Source organism: Rhincodon typus, unplaced genomic scaffold (genome assembly GCF_021869965.1).
Source record: "Rhincodon typus isolate 14 unplaced genomic scaffold, sRhiTyp1.1 hic_rhity00009280, whole genome shotgun sequence".
Classification (NCBI taxonomy): Eukaryota; Metazoa; Chordata; class Chondrichthyes; order Orectolobiformes; family Rhincodontidae; genus Rhincodon; species Rhincodon typus.
In genome coordinates, this window is record NW_025974918.1 from 1 (window position 1) to 8,225 (window position 8,225).

General features: G+C 43.8%; 1 long non-coding RNA gene across 1 annotated transcript; it reads left to right on the forward strand.

Annotated features, from left to right (window-relative positions):
• Positions 1–1,294: 1,294 nt before the first annotated feature.
• Positions 1,295–8,217, forward strand: LOC109917441. Its single transcript, XR_007261619.1, has 3 exons — positions 1,295–1,349; positions 2,006–2,074; positions 8,165–8,217. It is a non-coding gene; the product is annotated as an uncharacterized LOC109917441 (long non-coding RNA).
• The last annotated feature ends 8 nt before the right edge of the window (positions 8,218–8,225 follow it).

Below are 8,225 nucleotides of genomic sequence, written 5' to 3' on the forward strand. Positions count from 1 at the left end.
ACCACCCTCTGTCTTCTTACAGCTAGCCAATTTCTGATCCAAACCGCTAAATCACCCTCAATCCCATGCCTCCGTATTTTCTGCAATAGCCTACCATGGGGAACCTTATCAAATGCTTTACTGAAATCCAAATACACCACATCAACCGCTTCACCCTCATCCACCTGTTTGGTCACCTTCTCGAAGAACTCAATAAGGTTTGTGAGGCACGACCTACCCTTCACAAAACCGTGTTGACTATCCCTAATCAAATTATTCCTTTCCAGATGATTATAAATCCTATCTCTTATAATCCTTTCCAACACTTTACCCACAACCGAAGTAAGGCTCACTGGTCTATAATTACCAGGGTTGTCTCTACTCCCCTTCTTGAACAAGGGGACAACATTTGCTAGTCTCCAGTCTTCTGGCATTATTCCTGAAGACAATGACGACATAAAGATCAAAGCCAAAGGCTCTGCAATCTCCTCTCTAGCTTCCCAGAGAATCCTAGAATAAATCCCATCCAGTCCAGGGGACTTATCTATTTTCACACCTTCCAGAATTGCTAACACCTCCTCCTTATGAACCTCAATCCCGTCTAGTCTAATAGACTGTATCTCAGTATTCTCCTCGACTACATTGTCTTTTTCCTGCGTGAATACTGACGAAAAATATTCATTTAGCACCTCTCTTGAAGGAGTAATGCTGAAAGAATGATAATATATTTCTAAGTCATGATGGTGAATGTCTTGGAGGGAAACTTGCAGGTGGTTTACATGTATCTGCTGCCTTTTCTTCTGTATGGTAGTGATCATGTATTGGAACGTGCTATTCAAGTAGCCTTGATGAGTTGTAGCTGTGCATCTTGTAGATGGTACATACTGCTGCCACTGAGCATCAATTGTGGTGGGAGGTGTTGGTGGATGTGCCAGTCAAGTGCGCTGCTTTGTCCTGGATGTTGTCAAACATTTTGAGTAATGTTGGAGGTACACTCCTTGAGGCCAGTGGCAGGGTATTTCCTCATAGTCCTGACTTGCATCTTGTATATGGTGGTGAGTTACTTGCTGCTGAATTCCTAACCTCTGACATACTCTTGGAGCCACAGTATATCTATGACTTGTCCAGATCAGTTTATGGTCAACATTCCTGGCTCTCAACCCAAATAGATTAACCACATTTAATTCATTTACTATTTCTGGAACCATGTGTTTAAATTCGCTGTTGGTTTATACTGTAAAAGTAATCTGTTGTGTCAAAAGTGCTTTGTGGCATTTCAATTAGAAAGGTCCTGTCTAAAAGTGAATTTTACTTGTTTCAACAGATTAAGAAAGGTCACAGGACACCAGAAATGAATGTACCAAAAGATGGTAAGCAAATTCCCAAAACACCATAAGCATTGTAATTTATCTCTAGTTATGTTGATGTCTTGCCATTTACCAACAATGCATTAAATTATCTTCTGTCCCTGCTCTGTTTCTGTGAACTTTCCTATTGCAAATCCTATGATCACATTTATAACTGTCCCACTATCGTGGCTCTACAACACAATTTGCAGCATGATTTATAACATTATAATTAGCACCAATTGGAATCCCTCCCTAAACCTCCTGGACTCTCTTAATCTCTTCACATCACCACTTAAAATCAAAAGTTTGGACCATGTTTTTAGGTCTAGTAGCTTTTTAGCTCTCCTGTTTACTGTTGGTTTTTGATCAGATTACTATAAAGCACCTAGGGGTATTTTCCTGGATGAAAGGTGCTAAATAAATGCAATTTATATATGTTCAGCTACTGCATTTTTTTAGCTAGTTCTTTTTAATTTCTAATTTCATTGTAATGAAAGGCCAGGAACTCAGATATTTTTCATTGGAAGGGCATTCTGAGTCTGCATAGGAGAAGGTCGGGACTGGAGGCCAATATGATGTAATGTGAATTAGTGAAAAACTTAAGATAAAATAGACATTTGTTTGATCAGTCGCATGTTGGATTCCTCAGGATTAAAGTCATTGGTGTTTATCTGCAGGCTCTCCTGTTCCCATTGGAGCTCGAAACCACAAGGATCATTGGCTGACTAAGCGGACTACATTGATAAGTGAGTGAGATCCCTTGTTTTGAAAAAGATTTCTCTCTGATACCTTGCCAGGTTGCTCGGGCATGAGATGAGGCTGTGGGCCTTACTAGTTATTTACCCGTGGGGAGCGTAATTACGAGGCCTGATCCTTCCTTTGTGTAGATGTACCCATGACCTGCCCTTCAAGTGGGGTCAGGAAACTGTTGCAGTCCCTTCTTTTATTCCATTTGAAAGTGGCTGTAAAATCTAGCACACTCATTTGGTCAGAGTGTGAATTTGATGCTCTCTCCCACATGTTCCTCATAGTGGTACTGAAAGGGGCAGTAGTTAACTGCGTGTGATTCATTTTCATACGTATGAATTTAGGAAGAGAAATAGGCCACTCAAGCGTGTTCTGCCATTTAGCTGATCTGATAATTCCACGTTCAAACCTACCCCTGAGAACTTTCCGCTATCCCCTTGCTTCTCAAGAATCAATCTACATCTGCTTGAAAAATATTCAAAGACTCTGCTTCCACTGCCTTTCGAGGAAGAGAGTTCATGGTGGAAGACACCTATAGCATATAAGAACTTCAAGAAAGTCAGGGAGCAGAGATAAGAGTTGGGGCTGTCACTAAGGAGAAGGTGCTAGGGAACCTGAAAGATCAAATGTTGGATAAATCACCCAGACCAACCAGACTACACCGCAGGGTTCGGAAGGATTTAATTGAAGAGGTGATGGAGGTATTGGTGGTGATCTTCCAGGAATCACTTGAGTCAGGGAGGGTCCCAGAGGACTGGAAAATGTCTAATCTAATAGAAGGGAGGGGGACAGAAAATGGGAAATGATAGGCCGGTTAGCCTGACATAGATCATTAGTAAGATTTTAGAGTCCATTATTAAGAATGAGATTGCAGGATATTTGGATGTGCATGGTAAATTAAGGCTGAGTCAGCATGGCTTTGTCAAGGGGAGGTCATGCTTGATAAATCTGTTAGAATTCTTTGAGGAAGGAATGAGCAAGTTAGACAAAGGAGAGCCAGTGGATGTGATCTATGTTGATTTCCAAAAGAACTTTGACAAGGTGCCGCACAGAAGGCTACTAAATAACATAAGAGCCCATGGTGTTAGAGGCAGAAAATGGGGATTAAGAGATCTTTTTCAGGATGGTAGCCAGTGACACGTGAAGTTCCACAGGGGCCAGTGCTGGGTTCACAACTATTCATGTTATACATTAACAACCTGGACAAAGGAGTTGAGGGCATTGTTGCTCAGGTTGCAGATGATACAAAGGTAAAGTAGAGGGACAGGTATTATTGTGAAGGTGAGGAGGCTGGACAAGGACTTGGACAGGCTAGGAGAATGGGCACAAAAGTAGCAGATGGAATACCATGTGGGAAAGCTATGCAACTTTGGTAGGAAGAATAGAGGTGTAGACTATTTTCTAAATGGGGAAAGACTTTGTAAATCTGAAGCACAAAGGAACTTAGGATTCAGGATTCTCTTAAGGTTAACACAAGGCCATAAGATATAGGAGTAGAATTAGGCCATTCGGCCCATCAAATCTGCTCTGTCATTTGATCATGGCTTATATGTTTCTTAACCCTGAAAGTTGCCACCCAGGTTGATAGAGTTGTTAAGAAGGCGTACGGTGTGTTAGAGGGATTGAGTTTCGGAGCCATGAGGTCATGTTGCAGCTGTACAAAACTCTGGTGCGGCCGCACTTGGAGTATTGCATACAGTTCTGGTCACCGCATTATAGGAAGGATGTGGAAGCATTGGAAAGGGTGCAGAGGAGATTTACCAGGATGTTGCCTGGTATGGAGGGAAGGTCTTAATGAGGAAAGGCTGAGGGACTTGAGGCTGTTTTCGTTAGAGAGAAGGTTAAGAGGTGACTTAATAGAGACATACAAGATGATCAGAGGATTAGATAGGGTGGACAGTGGGAGCCTTTTTCCTTGGATGGTGATGGCTAGCACGAGGGGACATAGCCTTAAATTGAGGAGTGATAGATATAGGACAGATGTCAGAGGTAGGTTCTTTACTCAGAGAGTAGTAAGGGCGTGGAATGCCCTGCCTGCAAAAGTAGTAGACTCGCCAACTTTAAGGGCATTTAAATGGTCATTGGATAAACATATGGATGATAATAGAATAGTTTAGGTTAGATGGGCTTCAGATTGGTTTCACAGGTCGGCGCAACATCGAGGGCCGATGGGCCTGTACTGCGCTGTAATGTTCTATGTTCTAACCCTATTCTCTTGCCTTCTCCCCATAACCCTTCATCCCCTTACTAATCAAGAACCCATTTATCAAAGGCTTGGCCTCCTTAGCCTTCTGCAGCAATGAGTTCCACAGACTAACCACCCTTTGGCTGAAGAAATTCCTCCTTGTCTCAGTTCTAACAATCCGATTCAGTTGGTAGTTAGGAAGGCAAATACAATGTTAGCATTAATTTTGAGAGGGCTAGAATACAAGAATAGGGGTATACTGCTGAGGCTGCGTAAAACTGTGTTCAGGACTGCATTTGTGAGCAGTTTTGGGCCCCGAATCTAAGGAAGGATGTGCTGGCCTTGTCGGAGGTCCAGAGGAGGTTTACAAGAATTATCCTGGGGATGAAAGGCTTATCATATGGGGAGCAGTTGAGGACTCTGGGTCTGTACTGGATGGAGTTTAGAAGGATGGGAGGGATCTCATTGAAACTTCCAGAATACTGATAGAACAGATGTGGAGATGTTTCCAGTAGTAGGAAAGACTAGGACCCAAGGGCACAGCATCAGAGTGAAGGGATAACCTTTTAGAAGCTTAAAAGGAGAAGGCAGGTGAATGGGTTTGAGAAATATATCAGCCATGATTGAATGATGAAACAGACTTGATGGGCTGAATATCCTAATTCTGCTCCTATATCTTATGATCTATAGAATATCTGCCCTTTGAGAGAGAGAATTTCTGCCTGTCTCTGTCTTAACTCTAGTTCCTTGCCCCAGCTTGGCAGTGTCCTGGCCAATTACAGAACAGGTGGTGGTCATTTAACCCTTTGTCAATCAGATTATGGCTAATTTGTGTTTTGACACCATTTTCCTAGTTCAACTAACCTCACACACGTTGCGAGAAGATGGGGGCTGTGGGGTGGGGTGAGATGGGATAGTGGTGGTAGGAAGGAAAATTAAATTGGGCCACCCCCAAATGGGGTAGCACAAAACTGCATTAGATGGTTGCTTTGAGAAAAATGTTGGGGTGAATAAATCTCTTATTAGCTCACTGCATTGCAGTGGCTTGTCCCTTTAAGAGAGACCAGCTGACTTGGTGGCCTATGTGGGCAGACTGTCTGTAGTGGCTCTTTGTCAAGTCTCAGACAAAAGACCTTCTGCTGCCTCTTCAGTCTGTCTGAACTCACAGGCAGCGTGTGTGTGCGTGCGTGTGTGTGGGTGGGTGAAAGTGGGGGCAGGGAATCACATCACCGTCGTGATCCCTTCACCGCACTCCAGCATCCTAAATCCCCACCCAGCAAGCCACATCAAACGATCCAAGCATGGTGCTCCTGAGAGCCAGCATTTTTTTTAAGAAGTCACACACTTTGGTCTGCCCCAGTAAATTCCCTCTCTCCAGCTCTATTTACAAGAGATTTCTGACAAGTAGCTTTAAAAATAGGACAATAACAGTTACAGCCAACATGGCAGCAAGCATTGCAGGATAAGTACCATCCTGAATCCTAGTGCAATCCTGGTTCACTCTTCTCGCCCTGTACATCTAACCCAGTACTCCTCAGACATCCCTCCCCCTCACTTTGAGGTTTCTTCTAAGCCTTTCCCAGGAGATTACATTGTGGCTAGGCTATCGGGGGGATGGGGAAGGGGGTACGGGAGTGCTGCGAATAATGGTGCTTAAGGCATCTTAAAAGTATGCATGTTAGGGAAAGGCTCAGTGCATTGTTTGGTTTTTTTTCCAGCCCTTCATTTCTAACTCTTTTGTTTTCTACACGGCTCCCTTGCTTTTCTATGCTCCCCTTCCAAGCTGCTGCTGCCTCAGCCAATACAAGCCAGTCTCTGTTGCTTGGTCTCTGCTGGGGATTTTGATCTGTCCTTGGACAGGGTGGGGGTGTCAATAGGGTTTTTACTATTGACCTCACTAACCCTGAGGGATTTGGACAGTGTCTATCTACTGAGGTCCCTGCCACTCCTTCTGCCAAACTAGTTTAATGTGAACAGGGTTTGGCTGTAATGCCCCCTGTAGTTGGTGTGCCAGGAACTCAGCTGGCACCCTGGTAAAGAGCCAATGGTTTCAGGAGGAGAAGCGAATTTAAGAGCAGAATTAAAATTGGTGCTGTGGAAACAGTCACTGGATGACACCTGGGAACAACATTCCATTCAGTTCCTGTTAAGAATGTGTCCAAATCTTATTGGTCAACTTTTCAAGAATGGGAAGATCCCATGACAAACTGTTTGTTCATTGCTGTCTTGCCTTCGCGACGCTGGACAAAGAGCCCTTCCTCCAGTGAGGGTAAGGTTATTAACAGATGCAAGCACTAAGCTGATATCATTCCCAGCTGACATCATCTGAGCTTTTCCAGCCAACTGTCCAATCACAGACTGTCTGCTGCCTCCCTCAGTATCACTCAAGGCTAGACATCGATTTTTAGCAGCCTATTCAGCTGTGGTTGGCATCACAGCCAAGCTTGATTTCAGTCTCACCAAATAACATCACCAACATTCACCAAATAACATGCTTTCCAGTAGTGATTGGGGATTCTGGCATATTAATTATATTCTCTCCAGTTCGTGATGTCTAGTTGTATCCCCAGACAGCCTCTCAGTTGTATAGCTTAGAGCACCCATGTTTGTTTTCTCTCTCTCTCTCTCTCACTCTCTCTCTTTTCAGGTCCCCCTCCCCCATTTGCTCCCAAATCTCATTTGCACATATTAACAATGTGTCAAAAAAACTGCATCACCGCGTTGTGTTGATCTGAAATGAAATGTCGTCTCAAGTGTATAATTCTCTGACTTCCTGTTTTCTCTAATCCAGAGTGAAGTTAAAAATACATGAGCATTATTACATGTGCACCCTTTACTTTGGTCCGACTTATTCCCAGTTATGTTGAAAAGGCCACTGGCCAGTGACAGTTATATTAAAAAGCACAGTTCTGTTTGTATTTAATTGGTCGAGGTCCAGTGATGGTTGTACTGAAATGGTCAGTGGCTATTACCTATTGTATTAAAGGCTAGTGCTGGTTGTATTGAAAAGGTTGAGACCCATCACCAGCTGTATTAAAAAGACCAGTGCTAGCTGTATTGAGAGTGCCAGTATCCTGTGCTGGTTATATTTAAAAGGGCAGTGCTAGTTTTATTGAAAGGAGAATTTCCATTGCTGGTTGTATTGAAAGGGCTAATGTCCAGTGCTACTTGTATTTAAAAAGCAAGTGCCAGTTATATTGAAGAGGACAGTGCCCAGTGACGGTTGTATTGAAATAGCCAGTCGCCATTGTCTGTAGTATTTACAAGATCGGTTGTATTGAAAGGGCCATTGTCCGATGTTGGTTGTATTGAAAAGGTCAATGTCAATTGTGTTGAAACAGCTGTGTCTGTTGAAAGGACAAATAATACCAGTGCCAACTGAAGGGACCAGTATCACTACCGTTGTATTGAAGAGACCTGAGCTTATATTGAAGGGTGTAGAAACGAGTGCTCAGGTATATTGAAAGGGCCTGTGGCCACTGCTCAGTTCTGTTGAAGGAGCCAGTAATCAGTTGTCTTTAAGGGGCCAGTGTTTGATGCTCTGTGTTTTGAGGGGGCTATATCCATTTGTAATGTCGAGGCAATGTCCGATTGAAGGTGCCCAGCTGTGTGGCCAGGGCTGATGTACAGTGGGGCCACTGCCCAATAGAGCCAGTGCCCTGTAGAGTGGATGGAGCCATTGCCAAGTTGGGGTCAGTGCCCAGTTGTGTGGACAAGGCCAATGCCTAGTTGGGGCTAGTATCCAGTTGGTTGGACAGGGCAAGGCCAGTTTCCAGTTTAGTGGATGGAGCTGGTGCCCAGTTCATAGACATAGAAGCCGACAGCACAGAAAAAAGGCCCTTTGGTCCATCACTTCTGCACCGGTCAAAAACAAACGCCTAACTATTTTAATCCTATTTTTCAGCACTTCGTCTGTAGCCTTGTATGGCTTGGCATCGCCAGTTGTGTGGATGGGGCCAGTGTCC